Source organism: Periplaneta americana, chromosome 9 (genome assembly GCF_040183065.1).
Source record: "Periplaneta americana isolate PAMFEO1 chromosome 9, P.americana_PAMFEO1_priV1, whole genome shotgun sequence".
Classification (NCBI taxonomy): domain Eukaryota; kingdom Metazoa; phylum Arthropoda; class Insecta; order Blattodea; family Blattidae; genus Periplaneta; species Periplaneta americana.
Window position 1 is genome coordinate 41,820,085 of NC_091125.1, and position 18,987 is coordinate 41,839,071.

Below are 18,987 nucleotides of genomic sequence, written 5' to 3' on the forward strand. Positions count from 1 at the left end.
ATTCGGCGTATGGAGGAGTTGGCTTAGTTTTACAGCATAATCGGCAGGCAGCTCATTCTATCACTGGTACCGTACACATAAAGCTTACTTGGGCTAACAAGCAAACATTCTGATGGGGGCAGATAAAAAATTTAAATATTTTTATTTCACCATGTTAATAATATAAAAAAATTGGAAATTTATCCTTTGAAGAGGTGGAAAAATTCAAATACTTGGGAGCAACAGTAACAAATATAAATAATACTCCGGAGGAAATTAAACACAGAATAAATATGGGAGATGCCTGTTACTATTCGGTTGAGAAGCTTTTATCATCCAGTCTGTTGTCAAAAAATCTGAAAGTTAGAATTTATAAAACAGTTATATTACCGGTTGTTCTTTATGGTTGTGAAACTTGGACTCTCACTTTGAGAGAGGAATATAGGTTAAGGGTGTTTGAGAATAAGATGCTTAGGAAAATATTTGGATCTTAGAGGGATAAAGTTACAGGAGTATGGAGAAAGTTACACAACACAGAACTGCACGCATTGTATTCTTCACCTCACATAATTAGGAATATTAAATCCAGACGTTTGAGATGGGCAGGATATGTAGCACATATGGGAGAATCCAGAAATGCATATAGAGTGTTAGTTGGGAGGCCAGAAGGAAAAAGACCATTGGGGAGGCCGAGACGTAGATGGGAAGATAACATTAAAATGGATTTGAGGATGGTGGGATATGATGATAGAGAGTGGATTAATCTTGCACAGGATAGGGACCGATGGTGGGCTTATGTGAGGGCAGCAATGAACCTTCGGGTTCCTTAAAGCCATTTGTAAATAACTAAGAAACATTTAAGAAGGAGTTCTGTATGAAGTAGTAGTGTAATATGGTAAGAATTCACTATAATTTAGAATAGACTAAATAATACACATTTTTTACATTCTTACAAATCTTGTAAAAAGAAAATTTCGTCGTAATTATGTAGGGATATATGTAACGTCATCCCAAAAAATCAAATTTTTAAGTTAGTGAAAGAAATGGTATTCTTATAGACGAAAAGTATACAAGACATAGGCCCAATCCTGTTCTAACAGAGGAAAAACGTGACAATATAAAGTACAGGTTAAGAAAATTCTCCTTGAAAATATTCGTCAAGCGATTTTTGCAATGTAGCAAAATGAACTTCATGCAGATTTCTGCAATCTTTTCAACGGGATTTACGCAAGTTTAAGAGCAGAGAGTGAATATTTCTATCGTCTGATATAATGCTGAGTACCATTTTGATTAACTTACTTCTAAAAGGTAATCGAAAGAAGTACGTACGTCAATTAATGAACAGTAACATCCGACATAGTAGCGCATTTCCGACGGTAAAATACTGCCGAGTCAACGTGATTGGTGGACACCCGTTTTTATTCTACGGCATTATTATTCATTATCAATGTATGTTATGCAAATGGATTGCAAATTCAATATAAAACCTCATATCTAGTCTCTCTCAAATATAGCTGTCGGCAGACTTCAGACTTAATAGTTTATTTCTATCTTGTTTTGCAATATAGACCTATGTAAGCACAAAACTATATGATTATGCATGTCTGGATTTTGCTCTTTCCTCTCTTCTAAGAAACAATATATTTCTAGTTTCACTGATATTATATAGTTTCAATAATTTTCTTCGAAAAAAAAAAAAAAGAAAAGAAAAGAAAAAGAAAACACGTGGTTGCAATACAATACCCAACAAGGTGCTCTTACAGTGTTGACTAGATTTTTACCGTAAACTTATGAGCTAAAATCGAACTTGGATCTCTAGGTAATTGTAATTTATATAGTGGATACAATGTGGGGGAACTTTTCTGAAATTCCATCAGGGTATTCTGTAGTAACAGCCCGCATGAAACATGCTCTTCTCAAATTCCAATGCTGTGTTCAGTGATATGGAAAGCTTTTGTAATACAAACAAAGGCTATGTTAGAACATTAAGCTGCAAAATTTCAATGGATTATTAATGAAGCATAAAGGAATCTGAATCAAATCATGATCCCAAGTTAACAAAATGTATTTACTCTAATTACTATTTTCAGAAGCAATTTAAACTCATTCTTGACATATAACCCTACTTAAAATTTACTGTAAACTACGTTTACAGAACATAAAATTAGAGTGATTGTCTCAGATATTTAAAGTTTACTCCAACGATAGGTCTAGGTAGAAGTGTTTATTGGGCGGTTCATGGAGCATCTCTAAACATCTTATAAACATTCTGGTCAACACCTGTGGAGTAACGGTCAGCGCGTCTGGCTGCGAAACCAGGTGGCCCGGGTTCGAATCCCGGTCGGGACAAGTTATCTGGTTGAGGTTTTTTCCGCGGTTTTCCCTCAACCCAATACGAGCAAATGCTGCGTAACTTTCGGTGTTGGACCCCGGACTCATTTCACCTTCATATCATTCAGACGCCAAATAACCTAGATGTTGATACAGCGTCGTAAAATAACCCAATAAAATAAAACAAACATTCTGATGGGGCAGATAAGTTATTTTGTTTTCTTCCACCATGTTAATAATGTCAAAACAAGTGCTTATACAAATTTTGGCCACTCGACCGCAATTACGAGGCCGTCCAGAAAGTGATTTTCCCTGGCGCCGTTTACAGAAAGAAAGCACAATTGCATGGAAAGATTTGCGCTATTTGTCAACATTTCCCCCACTGGAATTGAGACATTTGTAATACCATGGAACCAATTTTTGTATCCTTATGTCGTAGAATTCAGCCGCCTGGGATCGGAACCACCGTATGACAGCCGTATGCACCTCTCTCTCGATTTCATGATAATATGACAAATGTTTCAATTCCGGTGGGGAATATGTTAAAAAATAGCTAAACAATTGCTGTGTCTGTTCAAATAAATTTTTCTAATTGAATTGTATTTTCTTTCTGTTAACGGCCCCTGGCGAACTTATTTTTACGACCCTCGTAATTGCGGTCGAGTGGCCAAAATTCGTATAAGCACTTCTTTGATATTATTACTTACTTACTGGCTTTTAAGGAACCCGGAGGTTCATTGCCGCCCTCACATAAACCCGCCATTGGTCCCTATCCCTTTCGGCCAGGAGATCAAGCTTTCTAGGTCTATGCTACACCGCAGGCCTATAATATAGCTCGCGCAAGGAACGATTACCGAAAAGCAATGGTGTCGTTGCTGTCTGTTTTGACGTGTGTATGTAGGCACGCCGAGGGGTCGAGAGATACGGGCCGATGGAAGTACTGTGTGCGCGCCAGCTCTTAAACCGTGAGGTATGAGGAAGTGGGGAAAGGGGGCATATGACTCAGCCAGGCCAGCTAAGGAGTGTGCATGAATGTTCCCTCCGTAGTACAAACATTAACTTTCTCGCTTATCGGTTTCACTCCACGCCGCATTCCTGCCGCGTTATATATATTTAGCCTAGTATAGTACAGTCTTACGTCATCACCCGCTTATCGCTTCCACGCTGCATTCCTGCCACAGTTTAAGAGCTGGCGCGCAGACAGTACTGTCTCTTTCAAGAAGATGAACAAATGAGGAAATCGCTGTGGAAATAAAGAACGTAACAAGAGAAAAATTCGAAGCTAATTAAACGCGCAACATATGTTTACGAATAAAATTATAATATATTGCGATACGAGACACGTATTCACATGCAATGGAACAAACTAAAATCGTAATCTATCACAATGAAGACTGATTCTATCGATATCATTTCTCTTCCGACTGTACTCTTGATTATCATTCAAGCTATCTCGTGACCTTTCCTGTCGTCCGCTCTTTCTTATCGCACTGTTTCATTCGCATTCCTTCCGTCAATATTCCCTGCTTGTGAGGCCTATGCTATTAAAGCCATCGATTTCGACATAAAAATATATTACTTTCTGTAATTTTGTACAATGAAGTTTGTGAACTACCTACTTGCATTAAGAGAATAACACAAATTTATGCATACTGTACGGCCAAGAGACGAGCCGTATCGGAAGAGGTCACTACTGTAGGTTTGTTGTCGTTAGTTTGTAGCTACATTACAGACATGCAAACTTTCAATCATAATGCGCGAGTCACCCGCATTTAACTTCGACTTCCGCTCTCAACACGATAATCTTCGAGATTTAGAGGTGATTGCTTAATTCGTGTTTAATATTAAGTTACGTTTTCCGCCCGATTATTATTATTATTATTATTATTATTATTATTATTATTATTATCATCATCATCATCATCATCATCATCATCATCATCATCATCTAACTACTACTACATTCTTACTTTCCGCATTTCATGTCTCGTTGGTTGGCAGATCTGAAGTTACATGCGCTATGCGATTATCAGGAATTACGTAAGACGTTTAGTTCAATATTTCGCTTATACGACTGACTTGGTCGTACTATAAGAAAGCAATAGAATGCGAGAATGTAATAAGACTGGAGAGCACAACGTTGCTCTTGGCATTTCTGAATTTTTTATGCATCTGACGCATTCCTGGGTATGGACGTGGTGCTCTCTGCGGAATACCTGTCTGCAAGGCAACAACGCATTTTCGGAACGTCCTCGAATTCGACCTGAGGAGGTAAGATACGTTTTCTTGATGGTAGACGGCCAGTATATTAGAATTTATTTCCGTCTTGTGGTCCTGGACACAGAAACAGCTGATAGGCGTATGTAGGAAGTTGCTATTTTTTCTTTTAGTTTTTTTTTACTGCCTATTAAGCGATTCGCGTTTTTTGATGTTGAACTAACTATAACGTGCCGCTGATCGAAGAATGTTTCAACATTGTAAAGTACAACGTCTGACCGCTGTTGTATAAATTATGATTTATGAATATTTTAAAATAACTCTATACTCAAGCGTGTAAGGATATAATAATAAGTCGACCTGGTTGGCGAGTTGGTATAGCGCTGGCCTTCTATGCCCAATGTTGCGGGTTCGATCCCGGGCCAGGTCGATGGCATTTAAGTGTGCTTAAATGCGACAGACTCATGTCAGTAGATTTACTGGCATGTAAAAGAACTCCTGCGGGACAAAAATTCCGGCACATCCGGCGACGCTGATATAACCTATGCAGTTGCGAGCGTCGTTAAATAAAATATAACATTTATAACAATAAGGACCCCTTCACCATTATGAAACCCACGCTAGATTATTCTGTTTCCACAACACATAAATTTGGAGGGTCTATGATCGGGGAAACAAGTGGAAGGGGGTAACACGTCTTGTCTTAGAATTAATTGGAATGCAAATATGGACATTAAAAACAATATCCTATGAAAGTTAAAAATACGACTCAAAATGAACATAGGCCTATATGAATAAATGCTAAGGAAATGCAGGGTTATTACACAGTAAGTAACATACTTGAAATGATACAATTTCTGAACAAGTTGAGCGAACATGAACAAGAGAATGTGCAAAGAACGGGATTTAATTAAGTTACTCCAAGCTAAACCAAATGTTTCCATTGTTATGATCAGCAATTTAGGCATTTAGCTTGTTTATTACACATATTTTCCAAGTTTGAGAAAGTGATTTTAAATATTCAAAGAGATTTTTTGGTATAATGCTGAATTATGACTGTAATAGAGGCTTTACTGTCGAATTAAGAAGATTTCGGACAAAATACATCTCGGAGACGGAGCTTGAATCATGCTTTCTTATCGTTTATTAATTAGTAAGTTCGAAAAGACTGGTTCAGCTTATAATAAAATGAAATCTAGAAAACCAAGAATAATAATTTGTGATATTCTGGTTGCAGAGGTTCTTTATGAAAACCGACACCTAACTAGAGAAACTCGTTATCAGAAGCAAACTGTTGCCAGTGCTATACAAAACTCTTTGAAAAATTGTACGCAAACTTCTGACAATGTATCTTTATAAACTGCAAATGATGTTTGAATTGAAAGAGCTGATATGGAAAGAGATACAACTTTCCATTACGTCTGTTAGATCAGATGAAAATTGACCCGAAATTGTTATCTCGAATACTGCGGACGGATGGGGCGCACTTTTCTGTGAATGGCTGAGCTAGTACTCGCAATTGTGGACTATGGACAACAGACAAATTCACAAATGTACAGACTAAATCACATTCTCAGCACCATGTTTGTCAGATTGGGCAACTTATTGTAATGTAGGTTACATAAGAGGAACAATCGGCGAGTTAAGTCGCCGAGTATCTCTTTAGGCTATCTCAAAAATCGAAAGGGCGAAATTAGGCTACAATTTATTTTATTTTATATGTTTGGAATGTGTCATTCATAGGTTTTCAGGTGATTTTTAAAACCGAAAGTCATTATTCATTTTTGACAGCATTACTGCAATATTCTTCGAAATCTTTTCATCTCTGTAATCTACAACCAATATCATTGTGATGTACCGAAGTAATTTCCGTGCAGGAATTCTGCGTTATCACATGATAAAGGATGGGTAGAACGGAGAAAAATTATTTCCGGCACCGGGACTCGAACCTGGGTTTTCAGCTCTACGTGCTGACGCAGGGAAACTAAGAGGTGGAACTTAAACTGAGAGGATTCAATCCGGCATCAGAATTGGAATCCGGCGTGGCTTAGTGGATAAAACGTCAGCACTTAGAGATGAAAACCCGGGTTCCAGTCCCGGTGTCGGAGAGAATTTTTCTCCGATCCACCCATCATACTACAACAATAGCCTATATTATATTGTGATGTGATATAAAGCCGAAAAATACATTAGGCTTATTATAGTTTGCGGTTGTATGTCATTGCCGTAATCTATTATTATTATTATTATTATTATTATTATTATTATTATTATTATTATTATTACACTGCTAGTGCTAACTGATAATAATATTAATGGGATAATGGAAAAAAACGGCAAATATGAGAAATAATATCGCAGAGCATGGAAGAATTTTCTTGAATTTAAAAATAAGTTAAAAGTCTTAATAACTAATGACGACAGTTTTATAATTATCATCAATTACATTGCATTCAATTTCAAATCCGAAAAATTATAGACGATGTAGCTTATTCCTAAATACTGGACATATCTTTCAACATAAAAGAACCCCTCTGATTACAATTAAGGAGACTTAAGGCTACATGCAACACGCAGATCAGGGATTAGTATTCATCGTAATCTGACAACGCTGCTTAGCACATTCCATAGCCGCTTAGTTTATCTTGATTGTTCAATTTGTTTTGCGGCTGTTATATTAATTTCAACTATGTTAGTAACTTCGTAATAAAATAACCCTATGTTATATTAGTCTATTATGCTAAAACTTCAGGAGAGCCGTATAAACCTAGTTGTTAGAGATGCCGGAAAGGTACGATTTCAATCCCTGAGTGTGTGCAAAGAATATAATTTCCAAAATGACTTGGAGACCTTAACGTCCTTCGTTCTCGGTAGTCTTGCTGTTGGATCCGAGATTCGCGGCTTCAAACACGATAAAATCCTTAGCATGACTTCCTGCGGGAGGGAATTAAAGCTGGAAGGCCCTGCCCTATACTATATACGGCACCCTACCCCAGAGAGAGGACTTCAGGCAAAATTATTCTGTTTTCCACCCATTTTGAATTTTCACTCTGAATAATTTATGCAGTAGAAAGCGTCGTTAAATTGAATCTGCCACCACCACCACCACCACCACCACCACCACCACCACCACCACCACCACCTTGTCGACCGCGGCGAAGCGCCTCTCTTCCCCGATCTGTAAATAAACAACCCGTCTCGTCTCCGGCTGAAATATGTTTCGTTAATCCAGGAACCCGTATCGTTCCCGACTTAGATATATTTCCAATTTTAATTTTCATGCATCGACTATTTGTATACATGACTGAGTGAAATGTTCACGGGGTAAACTAATTCTCATGCATCGGCTATTGGCAACCCTGCGAAAGTTGGCGGTGTGTGGTTGTTAGTGTTACCACAGTCTACTATATACAGTCGCGAAGCTTGAGGTGAATTTTTGCAAATCTCGTGATAAAGCGCTCCAAGCGGTTAGCAACTAGAAACAATAGACTGTCCACGGTCGACTTTGGACTGTGTCGTATTTCCATCGAGTGCTAGCTCGTTGCGTATTTCACATTGATGCTTGTGAAATGTTCGTTATTGGTTGTAATGAAAATGTTAATGGCTAAAATACAATAATTGGAATAATAATATTTTACTAAAGACGTAGAAAAATGAAGTTTGACTTAATGAAATTTATTGATCACGTTTTATTTTCAGTTCTGGTGGGATTATTATTGCTTAGGCCTACTTTTTTTTCCCAAAGGATATGTTTTTAATTATAGCTGTTAATTTTGTTGTTATTTTTATTTGTTACTTTACTAGAGACGTAGAAAAAGTCTGTTACAATAAAATTTATTGATCACGTTTTATTTCCAATTCTGGTGTGATTATTATTGCTTAACCTCATCCACTTTGTTAACTACGTAAGCATACACTACAAGTACCGGTACACGTAAGTTACTCCATTAATTCATATTTCCATTATTATTGTTGTAAAGGGAAATGCAAATTAATATTTATTGGTTTCATAGTTAATTGTCGCTATAATCTTGAATGATTGAAGCGATTATAGTAAATTTCAGTTCGTTTTGCACAAACAAAAATAATATTAACCTATTTCTTGCAGGCATCTTCGAGTTTATGGTGGAATTTAATATACTTCATTAAAATAATAAATTAACTTTATGCATTTAATATTTCAATAATGGAAGGAAGGTGTTAATTTTTCCAAAAGAACACAACGAAAGTGTAACATATTTTGTCGTCTACTAGGAGAGAGATCTGCGATGATGAGGCGATAGTAGCGATCCTAGTGGTGGGCAACTACCCAAGTTTGCATTTTTACTACATATTGAGCTTCGCGACTGTATATAGTAGACTGTGGTGTTACGGTAATTCAGCGTTTCTATATTGCCTGTATCAGTACCTACTCGTCAATCACACAGTACACACCGATATCTGCGTTTCTGTATTTTTTGTATCAGTACCTACTCAACATAACATGTCGCAACTGCGTGAAATCTTGGGTCAGCAGGGTAAAACAATTCTCGTTACAAAAAATAAACACGGAAATGCTCTCTGGCAATCAGAGATCTTTGTAGTAAACATAATTTTTGTCTTTAGAGCCTGCCACAGTGGTAGTAGATTTTTAAAAGGCTATTCACAATGCTATCAACAAAGTATGGCCTTATGCAAAAATAAGTGACTGTAGGTTTCATTTGATGAAAGTTTGGTGGGCAAAATTCAGAATCTTGGTATGACAAATGACTACAGGCCTAAAGAAAAGAACGAAATTGGGGCATGGCTGATGTGGTGTTTTGACCTTGCGTACTTAGATCCATCTAAGATCGAAGAATGTTTTCATCGATATGCTGCCAATCGCGCCGAATGATCAACGATTGGCGAAATTTGAAGAGTATTTGACGAACACTTGCTTGTTTTCGTTTTCTCCATTCCCAGCGACAATATGGGCTGATTTTTCTGCTGCACTGACGAAAACTACAAATGCTTGTGAATCCTTTTACTCTCATCTTGCCAATGCTTTCTACTCTCCGCATCCTTCCATAGCCACTTTTAATAAAAACTCTAGGCCTACTTGACTTTCAATCAGATACCTATGTTAAGTGTAACAGCAGAATTGATCCTTTTAAACATCCGCTTGATATCCACGAAAAGTTGAATTTATCAGAAAAGTACCTGTTTAAGTATAAGAATAGGGAATACTCACGCTTACAATTTGTACGGATAATGTCGCATAATTACAATTAAAATGAGAATTTTTTACTTTTAAGATTGTGATTTTCATTTATTTTTAAGTAATTTCATTATTTGAATGGCTACCTAGAATAACGTTGTAAGTCAGTTTTTAAAGTTTGTCAGGAAATTAAAAATATGTTTATTCCTTCTAATATTGTTAAATATTATAAAATATGACTGTATTAGGTCTGTGTTAATACTTCAGTAAGTATATATAGGTATTGTCGTCCACACCTGTGGAGTAACGGTTAGCGCGTCTAGCCGCGAAACCAGGTGGCCCGGGTTCGATTCCCGGTCGGGGCAAGTTACCTGGTTGAGGTTTTTTCCGGGGTTTTCCCTCAGCCCAATATGAGCAAATGCTGGGTAACTTTCGGTGTTGGACCCCGGATTCATTTCACCGGCATTATCACCTTCATCTCATTCAGACGCTAAATAACCTAAGCTGTTGATAAAGCGTCTTAAAATAACCTACTAAATAAATAAATATATATATATATATATATATATATATATATATATATATATATATATATATATAGGTATTGTCTTCATCTTTCAATTAACACAACTTTTTGAACATTTACAGTAGAAAAACGTTGTATGTCAATCCAGAAGAACAACGTTTTAAAGCAAAGAAACTTAAATACTGTCCATATTTCCTGGTAGATTCTTTATGGTTGTTACATTTGAGTACATTAAATAATAATAATAATAATAATAATAATAATAATAATAATAATGATAATAATAATAATAATAATGATAATGATAATGATAATGATAATGATAATGATAATGATAATGATAATGATAATGATAATGATAATGATAATAATGATAATGATAATAATAATAATAGACAAATTTATATCATAAGAACTTGAAACAAATTACACAACTTAGATCATATGTTTAGGCATACAATATCAATATTACACAGACAAGAATCTTTTTTTTTCTTTATTCTGTTATTAGGCCATGGTAGAATTCAGAGTAACCATGACCTTATTACCTTTAACTATTCTCCTTTAGCACTCTATAGGCATACATTAACTTACAACCTTATTCTACTCACCGGACCACGTAGTTTCACATCTGGTTTAATGTCCCCTTTCTTCGAAGTATATTTTTTCCTCTGATCCTTTAGTGTCTTACGTACATTATCCTTCCATTGCATGATATTAATCTTACGCTTTCTTTTTCTATTTACGTTTTTTATGAGACCATGTGACACGCTATAAGTATGATTGCCCGCCATTTTATTTGCGTTACAACATTATTCAGCTCAGCAACACAATCAAAACACTACAGTTCTCGAAGTAATGTAAGTATCAGCAAGACGATGACAGCACATGATGCAAGATGTGCGATACAACATTTTTCAGCCTAAAACACAGTTTGGCCAAAAACGGACTTACAACGTTATTCTAGGCAGCCATTCATTTCATGGCATTTTTTATCAAATAGACACTATTATACTCACGAAAGACAGAATTTTTAACCACATCAACCTGCAACATTGTTGCACAGTTCCAAGTCTGCACGAAGCGAGAGCGAATATTTTGTCTTTACCTGATTTCACCTCTTCTTACACACCCGAAACGAGTTGGGTTATATGATATACGCGCAGAGAATTAGATGGGGACGAGTTGGACTATTGCATTAATGTACAGAAAATTACGTCGGGACGAGTCGGTCGATTATGGGACGAGACGGGCATGCTCATCGACCGTGTGCACAGGCGATCACAGCGCGATATTAACAACTTATCTCCTAGCATCACAGTTAAGAAAATATGAATACTCTGCCTTCCTATTTTCGTGTGTCTTTATGGTCTAGGTTAATGGAAACTGAGTACAAATTTCCGCCTTGAAAGCATCATATTCTCTATTCAAGGGTTGACCTCATTGTTGTCGGATATTGCACTAACACTGGGCAGTTCCGGGGAATAGAATTTGCCGGCCATGTGGTGTGAATGGCAGGATGCATACCGCTTCACAAAATACTGGTAAATTCAAGACAATAACTAACAAATAGAGCAAGACTACCGTCCCTGTTGTAAATGACGGTCAAGTGGCACGCTCGACACTACGTGGGAGTCACGGACATGAATTGAGTCTCGCCTAGAGCTTGAATAATCTTATCAATAAGATTTTCTGTGTCATCTTATGCATACCCTGCGCCGTGATAATCCAGACGTATATCCGCCTAGTCTTCAGTTCAAATGGTCTAGAAAATCCTAAATTGGTATCCGATAGAGGCACAACTCTCTGATAGATTAAGTAATAGTAATATACGTTACAACAGCGGTATGTTGACGTTTTCATGGTCGAGGAAAAGATTGAAAAAGCGAAACGTAGCTGAGCTTTTTTAATTTCCGAGAACATGAAAACAAACATACCGCTCGTGTATCGTACATTATTTTGTGCGAATATCGTTTATTACATACCTGAAAGACGAATTTCTAATTAGTTGCAATGAAATCTCCATGTTGGTTTCTGTTTAATGACGCCAACTTCGGAACACCAAAATATCTTTCTTCAACATTGTTGCTGTAAAATGTTTTCTGTGTTTACTATACTCCAGCAGGCCGTGATATACGTCTGTCTTTTTTTTCCCCCAGTCTATAAATGCGAACTTAAAACAAACGGTAAGGTTATGTAATGAATTATTTTTCATTTTAATATTTTAACAATATTATGTATATAACATATTGCAGTAATAACATTGGCATCTGGAATCTCGTTGATTTTTTCATGGCTTCCTTAATGTTACTTGTATCAGGAATGCAATAAGTTTCGTGGAGTAGTAGACTTTACTTAATTTTTGTAAATATTTAAAAACAATAATTAACATTGCAATTTAGGTGAAATTGCAGTGGTAAGTTTCCAATTTATAATTATTACTATGTTAAACGTCTCTAAAAATAATATGTTAAAAGCCTAAAGCAGTAAAATGAATGTCGCGCTTAAGCGGTAAGAAGAGGGAAATTGTTATGTGCGTTACGTTGGGAATACTGAATGTGGTATGTGCGGAAAACAAGCAAATACGCACGATCTCGCACAAACAATATCTGTGAAATGACTTGATAGAGTGATATATAACCCACATCCTGAAGCAGTGCATACTGATACTAGTGCCAGAATTTTTTTGCGTATTTACACCGTGTTTTAGATGTACACAATCTAAGGTTTCGGAGCTACATGTCTGTTCAATCATAAGGGAAGTAGAGGAAGAGGAACGGAGAAGCCTTTCTGTTGGATCCGTTACCAAGACGTATTGTCCAATCTAACCGGAATATAGCTTCAAAACGCTGGATGCCTCTACATCTTGGACAACGTGCAAGTATTAAAAAAATCTCGCACCATATTGATCATCGTGAATATCTGAAATTATACAGAATGTAACTAAGAGTAGTTACGTTGATTTTTCAAACGAGAAAATGCCGGATAAATGCTAAATTTCCGTTTAACATTAGTTATTAATTATGTAGCTAATTGGGATTTCCCGTTCTCTCATCGGGTCAAAAATTCTGACAACTGACATTTATTAACCAGTATGGTGAATTTCGATGAAGTCCGGAGGGTCTAATCAGTCAAATCCACTCTCTTCTTTTCCACGTTAGGACACACTGGAATTTTTTATACGCGAAAGAGAGAGTGGTGTGAAAGCAACGGGAAGCCACCGCAGTTATCTCTCCCAAGAAAAACCCCAAACATGGTATGATGAGTCATTCCACGATAAAAGATTCTGGACGTAAACCATCCCCATTCGAAGTGAAGATAAACGACTAGAAGTATTTGAAATGTAGATATGGAGGAGAACGGAGCGTGTGAAGTGGACAAACAGAATAAGAAATGAAGCTGTGTTGGAAAGAGTGGGTGACGGAAGAATAATGCTGTAACTGATCAGGAAGAGAAAAAGAAATTGTCTGGGCCACTAGCTAAGAAGAAACTGCTTACCGAAGGAAGCACTGGAATGAAAGGTGAACGGAAGAATGGTTCGGGACAGAAGATTCCAGATGACAGAAAACATTAGGATACACGGATCATATGCAGGACTAAGATGAAGGCGAAAAATAGGAAAGATTGGAGTACCCTTGGACATAACATTATGAATGAATGAATAAATGAATAAATGAATGAATGAATGAATGAATGAATGAATGAATGAATTAGAAGAGAAGGGATGAGAATTAAGTGACGAGGCCATAGTGGTGAACTGGAACTGCAGGGAAAACAAAACGCTCTCAAAACGTGTCTGATAGCATTTTTATTCACCGAAAATTCGAGATAATCTCTTCGAAATGGAATATGGGTCTTGTTTGTTCAGAAACTTGTCTGATAACTTTGTTAGCTACAACTGAACCTTCTTTGTCGGGTTTGATATGCAACGAACAAACATCCATCGCAAAATGTAGATCAAATAGCATATTGAATTTTATAGCATAATTTTATAAGACTACATGCTGTAGAGAAAGATGTAAACTGTTGGTTTCCTTCTGTATTCGCTCGCCACATGGTAATAATGCCTCCAGTTTAAAGCCATACGTTACCTTAAATAGAGGAAGAACAACGTTATGCCTTCATCTATCTTGCAGAAGCCGTGTATATGTTCCTGTGTGTTAGCGTGCATATGCGCTTTCACTTTGTCTCTCCTGTATAAGCTAGTTTCGAGCAATTCATTTTGATGTTTTAAGTTACTTTTTTCGCCAGATTATGCGTTTCCATTGAATACTTTCTCAGTCTTCGTTCAAGGAAATTTTTGTATCACGAAAGGCTGACGCTATAATCGTCAGACTCTTATAAAATATTACGACCATACTGCCTGAAGTTCTATGACCTGCAGAAAGGATAAAAGCACCCTTCATTGTTATAGTTTACAACCAGTGTACAATACACTGGAGAATGAGTTTCATGTCGTAAATTGTGATGTTCTCACTGTATGTGTGTTGCCTAACTTGCGCTTTCCGTACGGCTTCTTACTTCCACCCCAAGGGAGATACTGACTTGCATTTTGTCGATAGTTTTCTCTGTGTCCAAGTTCGAACCTGAAAGTTTCCGAAGATGCCATAGTCTTCCCTCTACTCAAAATTCCAAAATCTCTGTTCTTCGAAGAAGTTAAATCACCTGATGAATATTCATTGCGTAGCGCACCGCTATTTGAGCGACGAAAGCGGGGTTCAAATCCCGACGAATGGAATTTAAGGTGGACAAAGTTTGTGACAATATTAGCTTTTCTCGTGATATTATTTTCTCCTCCCGTAATTTCACAAAATGTTCTACTATTTACTGTCATATACAGAGTGGAAGTAATGTAACTGTTCAGATTTTAACAGCTCTTTCCTTGGATAGAATACAACACAATTCTAATACCACATTAGCTCCAAATTAATACTTGTCTCAGAAAAAAAATAATTTTCCTCTAACTGTTAACACTGTTTTACTCGATAAGTACTATTCGTACTATTTTGATTTTTACTCCTACCATTATATAAACTGGTAAGGAATGATTTATCCCTTTGCAGTTTTTAAATAAAATGGACGGTTTTCTTGTAAATGAAATGAAATGATTAACACGAATCGTTATTTCCTGCCATTAGTAAATCTGGCAACTCTACCGCAGTGAATAAGGGACGGAACTCAGCCGTTCTAATCGAATGCGTGTGTGTTTTTGTACGTGAGCCGGCGACGCGCTGTTGCCAAACTATGTAGACTTGCAGCCTAATTTTGTAAATAACCATGCAGTTAATTACAAAACGCAGACTAGTAATTCATTTTAATGTATTCTAGTGTCCCTTTCAATCCGCAGAGTTATATCACTTCCACTTTGTATGTTATGTAGTCTATGTATTACTCGACCGAGGCGAGTGGAGCCGCGGGAGTAATGTGAACTATCGCGATGCGGTATTATGAACGCAGGAGCAGTAGCGCCAGGCTCCGGGCTGCAGGACTCCACTGGCCTTGGTCGAGTAATACGATATGTATGTATGTAATGTGTGTTTTTTTCGGATCATAGATTGATGGAGGCCCAACAATAAGTCTACTTTTATAGACTTGAATATGCTATTGTAACATAGTGAATGCAACTTCGGAAATATTCGACAAGCTATTAAAATATTCGAACTGTATCTGATAGTTTCTTTCGAAAATGTGTTGTTACTTTCTTGTTTATTGTCGCTTTGAGTTATGAAAGATATTGTTCGTCGTTATTTATTTATATCTGAAAATAATTCACTTTGGATGGAGCTAGTCTTGGTTTGTTGTGAAGTAATATATCTGAGCCTTCGGTAGAGATGAGGAAAGCCACTAAAAGAAATTCAAACCGTTATCGAATGAGTATCAGTAAAGTTTGAGCCACCACATGACTACCCTGGTCAACCCTTCACATTATTATTATTATCACTTTTTCAGGCAGCAATTCTTAATAGTTATCTGAAAAAGTATATATATATATATATATATATATATATATATATATATATATATATATATATATATTGAGTATCATACGCAATAACTTGAATTAGTGATAATTGATGTATTGTAGGCTACATAACTTCTACTACTTTTCGACATGTGTAATTTCAAAGAGTCTGCTGAAAGGCGCTAGTTTTCATTTTGAGTGATTTGTGAGTCATTATTCAATGAAGTGTCTCAATATATGTTCATGCGCTGTATTCCTACATGGAGAGTTTAAAAGTTTCTGAATTTGTAAATAAATTTTTCTGCCACAGTTTTATCATACTTTTCTGTAATCTCTGTAAGAATTCCGGTGCAATACTTGAAATATCTTTTTCTTTTCTGTCTTTTTTTTTCAGATATCTTTCTTTTTACCAATTCATCATGATCATTATCATCATCTAGTATACACTATTTGACCAGCTTCGGTCTGACTAGCTTATCATTGACAAAATTAGATATACGCAAGTGCTTACACTTTCTAGTCAAGATATTAGCATGACACAAAACTATTGCTTAAGACAACACAGGAAAAATACGAAACAAGGAATATAAATTGAATTCTTGTGAGAAGAGATAAATCTGCACATCCACATGGAATCGAACCCAATTCCATTTGATTTGTAGCCGGAAGTGCTACCACTTGAGTCACATAGGAGGACGCCAATTGATAATATTAAGTTATTTCGTATCGCTAATACCGATTATATTGAAAAATGAAAACGTCGAAGGATTTCAGGATTTGATGTAGAGTCGATAAATAACTTGAAAACAAAATATCTAGGTACGTATAAGGTTAGTGTAGCAACTGAATTTGTGCTATCGGTAGAATTGGAGATTTTCTGGATCATTGTAGGCTATTTCGGAGGTCCCTACATCGACCCCCCGGAAGTTGTTTTGAATGTTTCGAAAGTTCAATTAAAGACAATGGAAAGTGTCGAAACGTCTTCTGTCATACTGCATGGCCTTCGTAGCAGATACACTCGCGGTAAGCGATCGGAAAGCAGGAATAATGGAAGGCGTACTCACAGGAGGTTGTATTGTTGCGTTGCCATGGTGCGAGGCCCGGAACGGCGTGGAAGAGCGACGGCTGCGACGCGTGGACTGGACGCGAGTCGACCGCGGACGGCGATATATAAGCGTCGCGACGCTTGCGCGGGATGCGCCGTATCGACATCGCAACATTAGTTCGCTGTTTCATTGTGACGCGGTCCTTTGTTGGTGTCGGCAATAATGACCAAGCTTATTCGTTAGTGTCAATAGTTAACACTGGAGGAATAAGTCGACTTTTGTTTGCTTTGTTACTAATAGCAGCCTCGTCTTCAGAATGTTCAGCTCCGTTCTACGGAATACATAACATACAAAAAAGGTTGTTCGATAATCCATATAATAGTAACACCATATAAAACCCCTGTGGTGGCTGAGTGGTCAGATTTCCGGCTTGAGTCTCCGTCATCCATAGTGACACTTGTGACGGACAAGGTCGTAGTTGGGGTTTTTTTCTCGGAGTTCTCCTGTTTTTCCCCATATTAGGCATCTACATCATTCCGTCACCATTTCTCCATTTCGTCATCATTCCATAGCATTCCCTGATCGTCGGATGGCGACGCCCGGAGGGGGCTGGCCTACGAACGAGTGGGGTTGCCTGCTCGAAACCTGGGTACGCAGCGCCTTAGTGTAGTCAACTGGTATGGGTTTGTGAATGCGCGCGTAGCTTTGAGGGTTAGCGCAATAGATCGTAACCTGTCATAGTGCTGGGTCATAGTTCCCACCCTTCCGTAAATTCCATTCCATTCCATACACCATGTAAACCCTTTATAATCGAAAGCGGCTATGCTATACTGCCAAAGTTTTTCGTGGCAGAGGTACTTTTCCTAATTCAGAGTTCACTTCTTTTGCTTAATATGGTATCTTTTGAGCACGCTTATAGGAACAATGACTCCAAAAGTTTGTGATTTCTATTTTGACCAGTAAGTCTAATTTAGCGTATCAGGTTCGAGTCTCGATTAGGATGCTGCAGGGTCATTATACATAAGGACGCTGTGTGTCGTGGACTTTGCGATAGACTTAGCAGTGGTGTTTTCGCAAATATAGTGCCAGCGTGCTTTTTGTGAATTTATTATTATTATTGTTATTATTATTTCTATTATTATTATTATTATTATTATTATTATTATTATACCTACGATTATTATTACTTACTTACTGGCTTTTAAGGAACCCGGAGGTTCATTGCCGCCCTCACATAAGCCCGCCATTGGTCCCTATCCTGAGCAAAATCAATCCATTCTCTATCATCATATCCCACCTCCCTCAAATCCATTTTATTATTATCTTCCCATCTACGTCTCGGCCTCCCTAAAGATCTTTTTCCCTCCGGCCTCCCAACTAACTCTATATGCATTTCTGGATTCGCCCATACGTGCTACATGCCCTGCCCATCTCAAACGTCTGGATTTAATGTTCCTAATTATGTCAGGTGAAGAATACAATGCGTGCAGTTCTGTGTTGTGTAACTTTCTCCATTCTCCTGTAACTTCATCCCTCTTAGCCCCAAATATTTTCCTAAGAATCTTATTCTCAAACATCCGTAGTCTCTGTCCCTCTCTCAAAGTGAGAGTCCAAGTTTCACAACCATACAGAACAACCGGTAATATAACTGTTTTATACTGTGGTCGTGCCAGAGAATCAGTCCCATTCCGAGGCTTATTTGAAGGATTCGTAACAAGCTGTTTTTTTTACGGTGAAGGGTTGTTAGCCA

General features: G+C 37.3%; 1 protein-coding gene across 1 annotated transcript in view; it reads right to left on the bottom strand.

Annotated features, from left to right (window-relative positions):
• Positions 1-17,333, bottom strand: part of LOC138705861 (adhesion G protein-coupled receptor L4-like) — a 617,204-nt gene extending 599,871 nt beyond the window's left edge. The window contains exon 1 of the mRNA XM_069834548.1: positions 17,256-17,333. The gene's annotated coding sequence lies outside the window, so the exon portion shown is untranslated. The remainder of the gene's footprint in view (positions 1-17,255) is intronic.
• Positions 17,334-18,987: the final 1,654 nt, after the last annotated feature.